A 17,894-nucleotide genomic window follows, 5' to 3' on the forward strand; every position below is an offset into this window, starting at 1 on the left:
GCTACTTTGATGACTTTATCTCTTCTGCTGGGGCTTTTCTCTAACCCCACATAGTCAAACTCAAGCTATCACTGCAAGTGGCCTCTGGCACCTGCTCTAGTCTAGAGGATGGCACTTCTAATTGGTGCCCAATCCAATGGATTTTAAATATTTTATATATTGCCCTGAATGTTATAACTTCGGTAATACATTGTTAACTTTTATCTGGAAAAGAACCCAGTTGAAATATCTTACCCTGTCATATAAGTTCACAATGTTATTCTCTTTATGATCAAAAAAAGATAAAGGAAAATTTAATATTTGTCAGTGTGTCTTTTAATAAACTTGGTCTAAATGAAACTTCTTTCTTCTTAATGTTAATGTCTTTACAGTATGAAAAAAATTCTAATCTTTGAGAACTCTATTTGATGAAAGGCTCTTGATTAAGTTGGAGGAAAATTTTTCATTTTAATGGTCTTAAATCTAGTAATTTAAAAAATAATGTTGATCTTTACTTAAGTCCACAGAGCATGAGTTTCATTTATCATGAAAAAGTGAGGAATTTAGTTCTCAAAAGTCAGCAAATGGTTAGAATAATCCCAGTTTTTAATATTATTGATATAAAAACTAAATTAACTTATAATTTTATAGAATTCCTTTATTCCTTCATCAGTGGCAGAGAAGAAACTCTTTTGTTCTTCCCATTCATTAGATAAGGAATGTAACATACAGAGGGACAATGCCTTGATCAAACGCATACAAGGAGTTTTAAATAAAAGCCAGGTCACTCAAAGCTTGATGCAGGGCTCTGTTCAACAAATTGTACTGCTCCCTTGGAATGTTAATGCCTGTGTGTGTGGGCCAAATATTTCTGACATCCTGATGGATTCCTTTCTTTCCATGATCTCTGATATTCAGAAAATGAGATACATGGGTCTTTAGTGTTCAAAAACCAGGTGTTTCATTGAACCCTGTGAAAGATTCTGAAGAGACTGTTTTAGTTACAGTTCTCTCTCTCTTTCGGTCTGTCTCTCTCTGAAACTACAGCTCTCAAGTCACAAGGAACAATATTGTGGCATCTGAGGGAGAGGCATATCCACATGGCAGCTTTTCAGAAGTTTAAAGTATCTGGAAGGCAGACATGCAGAATCTGTGCTGTACTTAATTTTAGAAACTTCTTAATTTTAATGTGTTGTCCATGGCACAAAAGAAATTTTCACTGGGAGACTTTTGTGGTGTTTGAGGTAACAACTCTTATGTTACTAGAATCCCTTAACAACAAGGCCAACAGGAATGATTCCTTCAGTTTTGAAAATTTTCTTTGGCTTTCAGAGCCTCCAAAACACTTTATAGCATGGCTAAACCAGATTGAATTTCCATGTTTAGATCTACACCCATAATTTAACATTTTTCGTTTTGAATTGTATAGTACCTCTGCACTGTAATTCAAATACTCACAAAAACCTGAGGATTACTGCGATTCCAATTGCTTGAGATCTGTAACAGGATAAATTTTCGGCAACCTCAACATGACCTTGTTACTTCCCCTCCTTTTTTAAATTAGGAAAAGAAGGGAGAAATCTTTTTTGAATCTATTTTTCCATAATTTTAGGTCACAATGTCTTTGTTGCTTTCTAAAAAGAAATCTGGCCAAATCCATCACTATCACTCCTCAAATACCAGGAATTTGCTCTTGACAAACATGCACCTTCATTCCCCTCAAGGGCTGAATTTACAGGATCTGAATGTTGATGAATTTTTGCCAGCCTCAGTAACAGGAGACCAGGAACCTGAACTTGAATTTGGAACCAATTTTGAGTAAACGAAAGCTGTAAGTCCCGATTGAAGTTTTTCCCCTAGAGAATTATACTCCCTAGTCTTTTTGTACTATACTTTATTATTTGTATTTATTTGTTTATTTACATATTTATTTAAATTGAATTTATTGGAGTGGCATTGGTTAATAAAATTATATAAATTTCAGGTGTGCAATTCTATAATACATTGTCTGTATGCTGTATTGTGTGTTCGCCACCCCAAGTCCAGTATTCTTCTGTCATCATATATCCCTCCATAACCTCTTCTACCTCCCTCAACCCATCTTTCCCTGTGGTAATCCGATAATCACCATGCTGTTGTCTGTGTCTATAAAGTTTTTTGTTTTTTTTAAATAAATCCCTTCATCTTTTTTCACCCAGCCCTGCAACCCCCTCTCTCCTCTGATATCTGTCAGTATGTTTTCTATGAGATGCATGTGAAAAAAAGAAACTAGACCACCTTCTTATACCATACACAAGAATAACTTCAAAGTGGATTAAAGACTTTTACACTATACTTTTAAATCATTTCTCAATGATAGATTTTTAATTACATTACTTCTTTTTGTGTCCCAACAAAGTTTTCTAAAATGTCTAAATATGATTTTTAGAGATGGTCTATTATTTCTTTTTAACACAACCACATCTCTACCTAATTTGGATTACTACCCCTCTGATAAATCAGTTTGGATATTTGTATGATATATCAATCTATCAGTTTCTCCTCCCAAACTACAAGTCAACAAAGCTATAGATTGATGTTTTAGACCTCCAGATTGGCAAAAATATATTTTTCACTAGCCAAAAGTCATTGAATGATAAGACAAGTTGGAAACCAAGATCAACATTCAGATCCAAATCTACTTAGCTACCATTTGGACATTGTTTCTTCATTTTCATAGTCTATTTGCAATAAAATGGACAGTATAATAATGTAGAAGAACTGCATGCTAATAGACAGTGTCCAAATGAAGTTCATGTTAAGTATTACTTGCCCAGTATACTTATAGTATGTGTAGGGTACTTTTCTATGAGAAAATAAAAAACACAGAGTTATTTCTTACTACAATTAACTCCTTTATTATTACCAGAGAGGATAATTACATTACTCTTAATTTTACTCAATTAAAAAAATGTTGATAATTTGTCCCAAGAAGACATATTAGCTCTGAGGGAAATGAAATACCCTCATAGCTAATGAAATACCGCAATGAAATACCACCTCACACTGGTTAAAATGGCTATTATCAATAAGACAAGAAATAAGTGTTGGAGAGGATGTAGGGGAAAAGGAACACTTACACAGTTTTGATGGGTATGTAAACTGGTACAACCACTGTGGAAAACAGCATGGATGCTTCTCAAAAATTAAGAATAGACTCAGCAAATCCATATTTGGGGGGCATCTACCCCCCAAATTTGAAACATTTACTTGTAAAGATATATGTACCCCTATGTTCATTGCATCATTATTCACAGTGGCCAAGATATAGAAACCACCGAAGTGCCCTTGATGGATGACTGAATAAAGAAGATGTGGCACACAGATGCAATGGAGTGCTACTCAGCCATAAGAAAGAATGGAATACTGACATTTGTGACAACATGGTTGGAGCTTGAGAGTATTATGCTAAGCAAAATAAGTCAGATGGGAAATGACAAGAACCATAAAATTTTACTCATGTATGGAGTATAAAACAGAGAGCTACAATTGAATAAAGAAAACAAACTGATAGACACAAATAACAGTAGGGTGGTTATCACGGGAAAGAGAAATAGGAGGAGGATGAAGAGGGTAAAAAGGGTCAGCTATATGGTGACGGAAGGAGAATGGACTTTGGGAGGTGAGCACATAATGCAGTGTATGGATGATATAGCATCGTACACTTGAAACTCATATTGTGTTTTTAACCAATATCACCCAATGAATTTTTATAAATGTTCATGCATGGTACATTAATTACAAGTTTATAACTTATACATATATATGTAACGCACAAAAATCACTGTTACATATTTTCATTCTCACAAATTTGTCCATTGATGGAGAAAGCTTTGATAGCATTTGAATACTCTTGCTACTTTGCAGCACTGTTTTAAGATGATAAAAAATATCAGATTATAGAAACTTCCTTGTTTAAAGCCTTTAGGGGGAGCCCTGGCCACCATGGCTCAGTGGGTTGGAGTATCATCTCATGAACAGAAATTGAGCATTCAATTCCCAGTCAGGGCACATGCCTGACTTGTGGGTTTGGTCTCCAGTTGGGGCATATGCGAGAGGCTACCGATTGATGTTTCTCTCTGATATCGACATTTCTATTCCTCTGTCTCTCCCTCCTTTCCCTTCTCTCTAAAATCAGTAAGTATGTCCTCAGGTGAGGATTAAAAAAATAAAAGCCTTTAAAGGGAGAACTACTGGTCTTGTAGTCACCAAGACAGGCCTCATGTGACCAGTTTTGAATCTCACCTGGGGAAATCCCGAGGTTGTGACTAATGGTCTGCCATTTTACATTTCTAATAAACTCCCAGAGGATACCAATGCTGTTTGTTCAAAGACCACACTTTCCCTAGCAAGACAATAAAGAACATTAATTTGCCTGACCTTGCCTCTGTGTTCAACCCTTCTGGGACCTGAAGCAGAGGACCTCTAAGATTACAGCAGTACAGTAGTCCCTCTCTATATTGTGGTTCACTTATCACGGCCTCACTGTATCATGGGATTTAAAAAAAATATTATATTTAATTATTTATCGCAGATTTTTCGCTACATCGCGGGACTTTGTGGTACTGTATACGTATGTTGTTAAAGTTACATAGGTTTAAGAGTGTAGAATATGTTTAAGAACATAAGTAGTGTTTATAAAAGTGTGGGAAAGGTTAATAAGGGACTGGGAATGGTTTATAAGTGTGTGGGAAGGATTTATAAAGCCTTAAAATATATATAAATACAAAAATAAATGTAAGGTTCCTACTTCGTGGATTTTCACCTATCACAGGGGCATCTAGAATGTAATACCCATGGTAAGTGAGGGAATACTATACCATGAAGTTAATTGGAGTCTCAAGGGATAGGGATAGAGAAGCCTCAATCATTTCCAGGAGAATAGATCATCTCAAGTCCCCAAAGATATATAATTTATGGGCTGACATCAGAGGAAAGGCAGCATGAGAGATCCCTGTGGTCTCTCCCCTTGAAGTTTCAACAGTTTGAAGAGCTAGAATTTAACAAAGGATTCCTTGCTCAACACACAAACACACCCGAGAGATCCGCTCATTGAAATATCTAAAGGTGGGCAAGTGGGAGCAAACAGGTGGTGAGAAGGGAGAAATGGTGAGACAAGCCATGGATGCAGCCCTACAGCCAGGAGTTCACAGTGGAGCTCAGCCAGGAGAGGAAATGAATCAGGTTGTGTCTGGAACTCCCTTCAGCCGGGAGGAGCAAAGAGATTCAGTGGGCATTCTTGCAGGAGTGGGCAGTATGTGTTGTGGCTGAGCCCAGTGACCTGGGTAGGGACACAGCACAGAGGTGAAGCTGCAGTTGTCTGGCAGTTGGCATTACAGACAGAGGAACAGGCCACTGAGCCTGACCGCCCCTTAACCTCCCTGAGCTTGCCTCCCTTCTCCCCTGGCACTGGGTTGCAGAGCACATTATCTACAAACCTGAGAACTGGTACTACAGAATCACTTTTTTTCCTGAGCAAAGGGCACACTCTGTGACTGGTACTGGGATCTAGGACATAGGGAAATACTCTGTGGTGGTCCAAAGTCCCCCAGAGGGAAAAGCAACTTAGAAAGCATCTGGATTAACCCAGACCATCTTGCCCCCACGTGTAGCTGCTACACTGATGGCAGTGTCTGGATGCAGAGGACAGTACTGGGATTTCACAGAATTGGAGCCCTATCAACCACTGCATTCCCCTGTGGGGTTGATCCCCTGGAACTGGGGTGACTGGATCACTTTCTCATTTTCCACCGGCCTGTGGAGATCTGAAAAGCCAGAGAGGGGCAAGAGAGAGCTAAAAAGCTTGTGATTCGGTGCCACCTACTAGGAAATACTAGTAAGACTTCTTCATATCAGTTTGCTAGAGAAGTGCTACTCTTGCATAGATGCCTAGACAGGGAAGGAATCCATCAAATACTATGAATAACCAAAGTAGCAAGGTAGCTCAGAAATAAAATGAAAAATCTCCAGAAAACAAACTTAAATACATGGAAATAGGTCTGACAGCTACCGCCCGCCTCAAGCTGGGCAGCCCCCAGCCAATTAGGTGCCGTCTTGCCATGGCTCGCCTGCCCCACTGGGTGCGTGGGGATCAGAGAGGCGTCTCTTGAAAAGTGGGCCACAAAACACTCGCACCAGGCAATTCTAAGCAAACAACAAGAAAGAAGCCTCCGGCCCTTCGCCTCGCTAGCTGGAACATCAGGACCATGTGTCCCGGACTTACTGCAGACCTTCCGTGGATCAATGGTGCCAGGAAAACCGCCGTCATCGACAGGGAACTGGCACGACTAAACATCGACATTGCGGCTCTACAGGAGACCCGGTTGGCCGACAACGGAACTATCAGAGAAACCAACTACACCTTCTACTGGCAAGGGAAGTCTCCGGACCAACCAAGACAGCACGGTGTTGGGTTCGCTGTGAAGAACACGCTTGTTAACTCCATAGAGCCACCCACAGGAGGCACAGAGAGATTACTTACCCTCCGATTGTCAACAACTTTCGGCCCAGTCAGCATTCTTAGCGCGTATGCCCCAACCCTCTGTGCCACCACCGAAGAGAAAGAACAGTTCTACCATGCACTGGACGAAGCGTTATCCAAGATCCCCAGAAGTAACGCTCTTTATCTCCTTGGAGACTTCAACGCAAGAGTAGGAGCCGACCACATGGCCTGGCCCACCTGCCTCGGAAACTTTGGGAGAGGAAAGATCAATGAGAATGGTCAGCGACTGCTTGAGCTTTTGTGTCACCACGGCCTGTGCGTGACAAACACATTCTTCAAGTGCAAAGAGATCCACCAGGTGTCATGGAGGCACCCCCGCTCCCGCCACTGGCACCAGCTTGACCTCGTCATCACCAGAAGAACGGATATTGGCAGCACCCTCCTCACCCGCAGCTACCACAGTGCAGACTGCGACACGGACCATGCCCTCGTGGTAAGCAAGGTGCGCATAATGCCGAAGAGGTCGCACCACTCCAAGATGAATGGTCGCCCACGCATCAACACCAGTTGTGCCAGCAACCCAGTTAAGACCCAGCAATTCATCAACAGGATGGAAGATGCACTCGGCGAGGGAATGGCGGCAGATGACATTATCGAATCCAATTGGTCACATCTCCGCGACGCCATATACAACTCCACCATTATTGCTTACGGGAAGAAAGAGCGGAAGAACGCTGACTGGTACGAGGCTCACTGAGAAGAAATGGAACCCGTGATCGAGGCTAAGAGGAAGGCCCTACTGGCTTACAAGGCCACGCCCACTCCCAGTACACTTCAAGCTCTACGGGCTGCCAGGAACAAAGTCCAGAAGACCGCCCGCCACTGTGCCAACACCTATTGGCTAAACCTGTGCAGAAGCATCCAGGAAGCCGCCGATATAGGCAACGCACGAGGAATGTATGAGGGTATCAAGAAGGCAACAGGCCCAATCCCCTCCAAGATCGCCCCCCTTAAGTCCAAGACAGGTGAGGTCATCACTGACCAGGAACAGCAAATGCGGCGGTGGACCGAGCACTACCTCGAGCTGTACGCAACGAAGAACACCGTAACAGACACTGCTCTTAACGCCATCCCAGACCTACCAGTCATGGAGGAGCTAGACACCCCACCTACTGCGGCAGAGCTCGGCAAAGCCATCGACCGCCTCGCTTGCGGGAAAGCACCAGGAAGCGACGGAATCCCTCCAGAAATCCTAAAGAGTGGGAAACCAGTCCTGCTACAGCCGCTCCACCATCTACTCTGTCTCTGCTGGAAGGAGGGTTACATCCCCCAGGATATGAGAGACGCCAACATTATCACCATGTACAAGAACAAAGGAGACCGCAGCGACTGCAACAACTACTGGGGCATCTCTCTCCTCAGCGTCGTCGGCAAAGTATTCGCCCGGGTCGCTCTTGCCCACCTGCAGACCCTTGCTTCCCGCATGTACCCAGAGTCCCAGTGTGGCTTCAGAGCTGGCCGATCAACAGTGGACATGATCTTCTCCCTACGCCAGCTGCAGGAGAAGTGTCACGAGCAGCATAAACCACTCTACCTCGCCTTTATCGACCTCACGAAGGCGTTTGATCTGGTCAGTCGAAGTGGACTCTTCAGCCTGCTACGGAAGATTGGCTGTCCACCACATCTGCTTGCTGTGGTCATGTCCTTTCACGACAACATGCACAGCACGGTGTCCTACAACGGCGCAACCTCTGAGGCCTTCCCAGTCAGCAGCGGAGTAAAGCAGGGCTGCGTCCTCGCGCCTACGCTGTTCGGAATCTTCTTCTCCATGCTCCTCCAATACGCCTTTAAGGACTGCAGCGAGGGTGTCTTCATTCACACCAGATCCGATGGCAAGCTCTACAACCTGGTCCGTCTACGAGCCAAGACCAAAGTCAAAGAGGTGCTCATCCGTGAGATGCTCTTCGCCGACGATGCAGCCTTGACATCACACTCCAAAGAGGGACTCCAGCAGCTAGTCACTTGCCTTTCCCACGCAAGCAAGGAGTTTGGACTAGCCATCAGCCTGACGAAGACGAACGTTATGGCTCAAGGCATGGGGACTCCCCCATGCATCACCATCGACGGATACACCCTGGAGGTTGTCAATGATTTCACTTACCTTGGGTCCACCATCTCGAGCTCTCTGTCAGTCGACTTGGAGGTCAACCGGAGAATGGCCAGGGCAGCCACAGTTATGGCCAAACTGAACCGGCGAGCGTGGAACAATTCCAGCCTCACTGAGAAAACCAGACTGCGCGTCTACCAAGCCTGCGTACTCAGCACTCTCCTCTGTGGCAGCGAGACGTGGACCACCTACGCAAGGCACGAAAGGAAACTCAACAGCTTCCACATGAGGTGCCTGCGACGGGTCCTGCATGTCGCCTGGCAGGATAAGGTTCCCAACACCGAGGTGCTGAAGCGAGCCAACATGAGCAGTTTGCATGCAGTCCTTAGTGAGAGACGCCTCAGGTGGCTCGGCCATGTCAAAAGAATGGATGCAGGCCGTATCCCCAAAGACCTCCTCTACGTCGAGCTAGCAGAAGGCAAGAGGATGACAGGGCGCCCAAAACTGCGGTTCAAAGACATCTGCAAAAAGGACATGACGCAATGCTCCATCAATCTCAACACATGGGAAGTTCAAGCAGACGACCGCCTAGCCTGGAGGCTCGCGGTCAGGCAAGGTACGTCACGCGCAGAGGCTGCGCGCAACGAGGAGGCGGCCCAGAAAAGATCGAGGCGGAAGCAGCAGCAACAACGGCCATCTGCCTTCACCTGTAACAAGTGTGGCAGGGATTGTCACTCTCGAGTCGGACTGCACAGCCATTCTCGGCGGTGCAGATAGACTCTCAAGAAGCTACGCCATCGTCTCTCGAGACGGACGGCTGCCGATGATGATGATGATGATGATGATGATGATGAGGTCTGACAACATAAATCTCAAAGGAAAAAGGAGACAAAGATGGACATTTTATAATGATAAAGAGGACACTAAATCAAGAAGACATTATGCTTCTCAATATATATGCACTCAATCAGGGAACATCGAAATATATAAAGCGGCTACTAACAGAACTAGAGGGGAAAACTGACAACACAATTATAGTTGGGGAACTAAATACTTTATTGATAGCTCTAAACAAAATTAATAAAGAAATATTGACCTTGCCCTGGCCAGGTGACTCTGTTGGTTGGAGGGTCATCCCATACACCAAAAGGCTGCAGGCTTGATTCCCAGTCAGGGCACATACCTAGGTTGTGGGTTCGATCCCCAGTTGGGGCTTGAGCAGGAGGCAGCTGATCTATGTTTCTCTTTCTTCCTTTCTCTCTAAAATGAATAAACATACCCTCAGGTAATGATTTAAAAAGAAACATCAGCCTTAAATGACACATTAGACCTAATGGACATAATTGACATTTACAGATTTGCATCTCAGAGCACCAAATTGTATATTCTCCTCCAGTGCACATGGAACATTCTGAAAAAGAAACCGTATGTTGGGTCACTAAACTAGCCTCAATGAATTCAAGAAGATTTCATTCATACCAAGCATATTCTCTGACAACAGTGCTTTGAAATTAGAATGCAAAAATGATTTTAAAAACCCACAAATATGTGGAGATTAAAAAACATTACTACTAAAAAATGACTGGGTCAAAGAGGAGATAAAAGGTGAGATCAAAAGATGAAGGCAAATGAGGATGACAATAAAGTATATCAAAACTTTGGGGATGCAGTGAAAGTGGTAATAAGTTGGAAGTTTATATCGTTACAGACCAATCTCAAGAAACAAAAGAAATCCCAAGAAAACAACATTACCTAATATTAAATAACAAGAAAAAGAAGACCAAAAGCAAACCAGAGTCAGCAGAAGAAACAAAATCATAAAAATTAGAGCAGAATTGAATGAACTAGAGAACAAAAAGACTATACAAAAAACTAATACAACAAAGAGCTTGTTCATCGAAGAGATTAATAAAATTGACCAACTACTGGCTAGACTCACTAAGTAAAAAAAAGACTCATATAAACAAAATCAGAAATGAAAGAGAAGTTATCAAAGACATCACAGATATACAAAGGATCATACTAGAGTATTATGAAACAATATATGCCACCATATTCAATAACCTAAAAGAGATGGATAAGTACCTAGAAATATATAACCTTCCTAGCCTCAATCATGAAGAAATGGGAAATCTAAATAGACCAGTAAACAGGAAATTGAAACAACCATCAAAATCCTCCCCAAAAATATAAGTCCAGGACCAGATGGCTTCACCAGTGAATTCTACCAAACATTCAAAGATTTGATAACTATCCTTCTCAGACTCTTCCAAAATGATTGAGTAAGAGGCAATACTTCCTAACATATTTTATGAGACTTGATATTGAAGCCTGGCAAGGATAACACATGAAAAAGAAAACTACAGACTAATATCTCTGATGAATACAGATGAAAAAATCCTAAACAAAATACTAACAAATTGAATACAACAATACATTAAAAAATAATACATCATGATCAAGGGGGTTTCATCCCAGAGGCACAAGGATGGTTCAACATATGCAAATTGATCACAGTGAGAAAAAAAGGATAAAAATCATATGACCTTATCAATGCATAAATATCATTTGATAAGATACAACAACCATTTATGATTAAAACACTCAATAAAATGGTATAGATGGAAAGTACCTGAGTGTCATAACGGTCATATATGACAAACCCTCAGCTAATATCATATTCAGTGGTGGAAAACTGAAACCCTTTCCTCTAAAATCAGGAAGAGGGCAAGGATGCCCACTCTCACTTCTTATTCAACATAGTTCTGGGAGTCCTAGCCAGAGCAGACAGGCAAGAGAAAGAAATAAAAGGCATCCAAATTGGAGATGAAGAAGCAAAAGTGTCACTTTTTGCAGATGACATGATTTTGTATATCGAAAACCCTAAAAATTCTACCAAAAAATATTAAAAACAATGAAAAAATACAGTAAAGTTGCAGGATACAAAAATAAATATACAAAAATTCACTGCTTTTCTGTATCATAACAATGAAATTTCAGAAATAGAAATAAAAAGAATAATTCCTTTTGCAATTGCAACCAAAAGAATAAAATATTTAGGAGTATAGTTAACAAGGGATGTGAAGGACCTATATACTGAAAACTACAAAGTATTATTAAAAGAGATCGAATACCATATGATATCACCTAATACAGCAAACTAATGAACAACACAAACAAACTAGCAAAATAGAATCAGAAGCATGTGAACAAGGAACAGGCTGACAGTGACCAGGGGAAGAGGGGGAAGGTGAAAGGGGGGTAAAGAAGGGGAAGGGTCTAGTCAAGGAACTAATATAAGTGATCCATGGAAATGGACAACAGGGTGGAGATCGGCTGTGGGGAGGGGGGCGGGATGGGAGGGAGCTATGGGGGAAAAAGTGGGCAACTGCAATAGAAAAATAATAAAATTTTCTTTTTAAGCCAAAAAAAAAAAAAAAGACAAAAGAAAAAAACACAATAATATGGATATTCTGTGTTCATGGATTAGAAGAATCAACATAGTTGAAATGGTCATGTTAACCAAAGCAATATACAGATTTAATGCAATCCCAATGTCATTTTTTTAAAGAAATAGAAGAAACAAATCATCAGATTTGTATAGAATCACAAAAGACCCTGAATAGCCAAAGCAATCCTGAGAAAAAAAGAACAAACAATCCAATTAAAAAATGGCAGAGGACCTGAACAGATACTTCTCCCACAAAGACATATAAATGGCCAACAGATATATGAAAGGATGCTCAACTTCACTACTATTAGGGGAATGCAAATTAAAACTACTGTGTGACACCACCTCACACTTATTATAATGGCCATTATCAACAAGACTTGTAGCAACTCTTGGAGAGGTTGTGAAGAAAAAGGAAACACTCATTCACTGCTGGTGGGGCTGGTGGGAATGTAGATTGGGTCAGCCACTATGGAAAACATTATGGTGGTTCCTCAAAAAATTAAGAATAGCCCTGGTTGGGTAGCTCAGTTGGTTAGAGGGTAGTCTTGATATGCCAAGGTTGTGGGCTCGATCTCTGGTCAGGTCACATACAAGAATCAACTAATGAATGCATCAGTAAGTGAAACAAAACATCAATGTCAGTCTCTCTCTCTGTCTCTCTGTCTCTCTCTCTCCCTCCTTCCTTCCTTCCCCTCCCTGCTCTAAAAAAATTAATAGAGTTACCATATAACCCAGCAATCCCTCTTTTGAGGATCTACCAGAAAAACTGGAAACCATTTATTTACAAAGATAAAACCCTTAGGGATTTCTCATTGCAACTGGAAAAGTTAAAATGAATTTCTATTGTTCTACATGATTATGGTCCTCTATCTTCTTTTCTTATCTCTGATTCATGTCTAAGGTTCAGCAAGACCATTCACCTGGTGACAAGAAGTTTGACCTGTTGAAGGCTAAAAAGAAGTCTGTTGTAGCTATAGTATCTGATGGAATTCCCTGCTTCATTTGATTTCATTTGATTTAGACATGTTCTCCCAGACTTTTTATATGGCTGAGGTTTTTTTTTCTTGTGACATCTCAACTCTTTGCAGTTCTCCAGAGAGCTTTCTTGACTATCCTCTCTGAAAATTTTCTCCTCCACTGCTCTTTTCCTTTCTGTTCCCTTTTATTTCCTACATAGCATGTATCACCATCAGAAATGGTTTGTTTATTGTCTGCCTTGGGATCTTTCTTACCCCTCCCCTCCCCCGCCATAATGTAAATTCAGGGGAGGCTCATGCCTGATTTGCTCAGTGTGTCTCCCCAGTGGCTAGTGCAGTATCTGGAATAAAGTGTGCATTCAGGTAATATTAGCTGAATAAGAGAAGACTTTATAAATAATTAAGAGGCTATAAAAATCAAGTAAGTGCTTAAAATATGAAGAAAAATGTGCTTTATTGCGTTAGAATAGCTAAGACAAACAGGGAACCAAGTGAGTGGATCTGAATTCAGTTATTTGTTCCACTGAGTCTTTTGTTTGATTTTTGGGCATGTTTCTTAACCTCATTGTCTATTTCTTTATTTGTAAAATAGGTATATAGAGCTCATGGGAAAAAATGGTTGAATAATTCAGTGAATTATTTGTCACATTTGATTTGGAGGATTCATAGATACATATTTTTGTGTAATTTGTAAGTTTATATAATTATCACTGCCTAAAAATAGCTATGAAGTATTCTAAGATATATACTAAATACCAACATGATGATATTCATGTTCCAGAGACCACCTAGTTCCTTAGATATGTCTGCTCTACTAATTTGGACAAGTTATTTAATTTGATAAGGCTGGAATCAGATCTCAAAGAATTGGGGTATTACGAAGGAGGGAAAAAAATCTGTTTTTGTTGGGACAACATAGTATAGTTTGGGTTGCAGTAGTCTGCTGTGGTTCTGCTTCTCATTTAAATTTTAGCATATATTGGTTTTTGGTAGTTATTGACCTAATATTGTTGTTTTCTTTGAGTCTAATAACTGTAGAATTTATGACATACTGCCCCTTCTGAGGAGTTTGTAGTCTTTCATACACTTTATTATATTTATTCAAAATTTATCCTATAGAGTAGAAAGAATGGACATTTCTAGTCTAAAATAACATAAAATGTTGAAATCCCTGGTAGGGATTAAATGTACTCAGCAACAAATTTGGTAACTGAGCATGGCCCTAATTTGAAGCCTAATGAACTTTTCAATGAATATTGTTATCATTCATACTATGTTTAAAAAATATTAATCTTAATATAAGAATTATTACTCACCAAATACCTATTGTATTGTACCTACTATGTACAAGGAACTCTATAAGAAACTTTGCGTGATACAATTCCTGCATTAAAGGAACCTACGATCTTATTCACATCTTTAAAATTACTGTTAAAGAAGTATGGTAAATAGTTTTCCTCAAGTTCAGTAATTTAAATTGCCTGGGATTATACAGAAAATTTCTGATCAAATGGTGGCTAAAACTTAAGTATGTTGAAAATTAACAACATTCCCTGCCTTTGGTAGCATTTTATTTTTCATTATACAGTGTTTGTATACATCTTTGTTTTTCTCCCTGTACACATTGTGAGTCTTAGTGCTTTATATTTGTTGAAAATAGTTTAGAAAGGTCATATAAAGGAAATAATTCTTTATATACCATTCTGCATTTTTGTATAAACTCATGGGAAGGCTTCCTTGTGTCTTTGGTATGTGTTCAAACAATTACAGAGAAAAAAATAAATAACTTGCAGGGAAATATTAAGATTAATGTTAACTTTTATATTTACAACATATGAGAAATTTAAAGATGATTATTATGGTGTATTACATTGGAAAATAAATAATCGATTTTACAATGATACATCAAGCTGTAAAAGCAGGTAGCTAGTACCAAATGTGTATTTGTAAGTTATTTCCATAATGGTTAATATTCTAGTTGTGAGGGTAGTTTTTGCAAATTACCTCCTTTGTTTGAGTGTGGCACTAATAATCCCACTGTTGAAAAATATGGGCCACATTTTTAAACTACCTTGTTAAGGCATACAAGCTCTTTAGTATCTGGCATCTGTCTACTTTTGTACCTTCCTGTATTACTATTTGCCTAGACTCTTAATTCAAGCTATTCTTTTTCTTTTTATTATCTTTTAATCCTCACCCTATTATATATTTTTATTGATTTTGGGAGAGAAGAAGTGGGGGAGAGAGAGAGACATAGACATCCATGTGAGAGAGAAACACTGATCTGGTGCCTCCCATACACACCCTGATTTGGGATCAAACTTACAACCTTGGTATGTGCCCTCACCAGGAATCCAAACCTGTAACCTTTTGGTGTATGGGGTGGTGCCCCAACCAACTTAACTTAGCCACTTGGCCAGGCTCAAGCTGTTCTTACCTATTCAATGTTCTCTATATATAGCAGCAAGCCTTACAAGCAGGCTTTGGGCAACTTTTCTTTCTCTGATATACACCTTGCATATACTATGGTGTGTGGTTATCTAGATACCCTGGCTGGTTTGGCTCAGTGGATTGAGCGTCAGCCTGCGAGCTAAGTGTCGCTGGTTCGATCTTCCAGTCAGGGCACATCAGAGAAGGAAAACTCTGACTCCAAAAAACCTCCGCTGCCTTGCGGCATACCTCTTCAGGGGAAAGGCTAAGGGAGTAAACCCCGACAGAAAATCCGGAGCCGGAGTCCCTAAGGCGGTTTGACGTTGTAGTCAACACCGGCAACTCCTGCGGCGCACCTGAAGCCAAGCTGTATTGACTCCGTCTTTCCCTTGGACCCTTCAGCTGCGAAGAGAGGGGGGGTCTGCTGCATGGGCAACAGCAGACCCTCCATATCACCCTGCCCAGGCTCTGTAGCTTCAGCTTCACTGGAGAGGACACTCCAGCGTCATCGCAAGATGTCGATTCAACATGGGAGGAGACAGATACCGTGTCACTCCCGAGTCGGACTGCACAGCCATTCTCGGCGGTGCAGATAGACTCTTAAGAAGCTACACCATTGTCTCTCGAGACGGAGGGCTGCCGACGACGGTTATCTAGAGATTGTTTCTCTTTAAAATAGAAAGAACGCAGTAAGAATAGGTTTTTTAAAATATTCAAGACCTACCTTTATGTCTCTTTGGTAGAAGAGTGGATTTAAATAACTGCAGGGGGCTAAGATAAGAGATTTGAGCTATGTGAAAGGCTGGTTCCTTGTGCATAGCTTTTCTCCATGGTTCATAACCACAGTTTGGGCTCTTACTTAACTTTTTATCCTGTGGTGCTAGCCTCCTTGAAGACTGGGAGAAAACAAATATATAGTGTACAAATCAATTACTTGAGGAAAAAACATACTATTCAATAGTGTTTCTTAATTACAATGAGAAAATGTAATTTTATGAACTTACCTGTCCCTTCAAAGTATATAATTTACTAAAAATCACAATTGGGTATTTAAACTATGTGATTGTTTAGAACCATGGCAAACAGGAAAGTGAAAACAGTTCTTACAATTAAACAAAACAATTGTCATATACCAAGTCCACAAAGAGAATGGCATTTTATCTCTACAAAAGATGCAGTGAATATACCCAAGGAAACTGTCTGTAACTATACTGTTCTTTAAGTTTCATGAAGTCCAACAAATAGCATATTACATTTTGCCAAAGGTAAATTAGAACTTTGTATTATCTAGTCACAGTTTAAGAGGTTAGATTTTTGTGCCTTACATATATTAATTGTTATGGAATCTTTAGAGGTAGTAAACTGTAAATGCAGGAGCAAAACAGTTTTATTAAGCAGTTCTTTATATTTTGGTTAAACCTCAGTAAGAGCTCTATTTTTTTTTTAACTACTAATAATTCTGCAGCTTCAGAGGGATGACTATTGAATTATAGGAGAAGCAGCAGCATCAGACAGTCTAACATTTGCAAGAGAAAGTTAATTATCTGAAAATTTGAGGCTTAGCCAGAGGTTTAAAAAATGTTTTATATTACTTTTATTTAAATACATGCATACTTATTTAGCTTCTTAGCATGTTGTTTCCAACCAAGTAAATCTATTTTCATAACAGATTATTTAAGAGATTTGGCTTATTTTTACTTTTTTTTGGTGAATATGCCAAATGTCTGTTTTCTATAAGACATATGTCTGTTTCAACTTACTATTTTGATTATGAGTAGTTTTATTATTCAGATAGATCTTCAAAAATAGGATATTTGCTTAAGAGTTCTTATGTATATGGTTGAGTACATATTTTAGAATGATTTGGGGTTTATAAATAGCATGTAAGATAATATTGGGAACATGTTAAGTATAACATATAATGTTTTATAAAAAGGAAAGGAAAAAAAGATGATAATATTCCAAGCACGTCCAATAAGGAAGTGAGTGGGAGGAACATCTTCAAATGCTGATTTGGCTTCCCTTAGGGTAGTCTTTGTATTTAACTCACTGAGGTTCCAGCATTTACACTACCCTCTTAAGTTTGGTCAGTCTCCCAGGTTTTACTACTTTTTACAAATACTTCCCTGAGATTCCGACTGACTTCCGCACTTTGACTTAGACCTTTCCACATGAGAGGTGTGAATTTCCTGGGGGGCAGTTCTTTTATGTTTGAAATTGCTCAGAGTTTCCATCTGCTTTTACTTGACTTGTGGTCTTGAAGATCATGCTTGGCCCACGGGATATTACTGTGTGCCGAGAGGATGTCGAGTTTTGTCAGCCAGTGAAATATGTCTGGGTTTTTTTATTTCTTTTTTTTTTTTTCTTCAGAAGCTTTCATACTTCTCATCCTGTGTGGTCTTCACTCAACTGAATTTATATTTAACAGAACTACTCACTCTCTTTATCATCTTCTGTGACTTGGTC

At 40.1% G+C, this 17,894-nt stretch overlaps 1 protein-coding gene across 2 annotated transcripts in view; it reads left to right on the top strand.

Moving 5' to 3' along the window:
• CCDC91 (coiled-coil domain containing 91) overlaps positions 1 to 17,894 on the top strand; it is a 458,769-nt gene that overhangs the window by 329,187 nt on the left and 111,688 nt on the right. The window lies entirely within an intron of this gene.

Source organism: Furipterus horrens, unplaced genomic scaffold (genome assembly GCF_987537825.1).
Source record: "Furipterus horrens unplaced genomic scaffold, mFurHor1.1.pri manual_scaffold_4, whole genome shotgun sequence".
Classification (NCBI taxonomy): Eukaryota; Metazoa; Chordata; class Mammalia; order Chiroptera; family Furipteridae; genus Furipterus; species Furipterus horrens.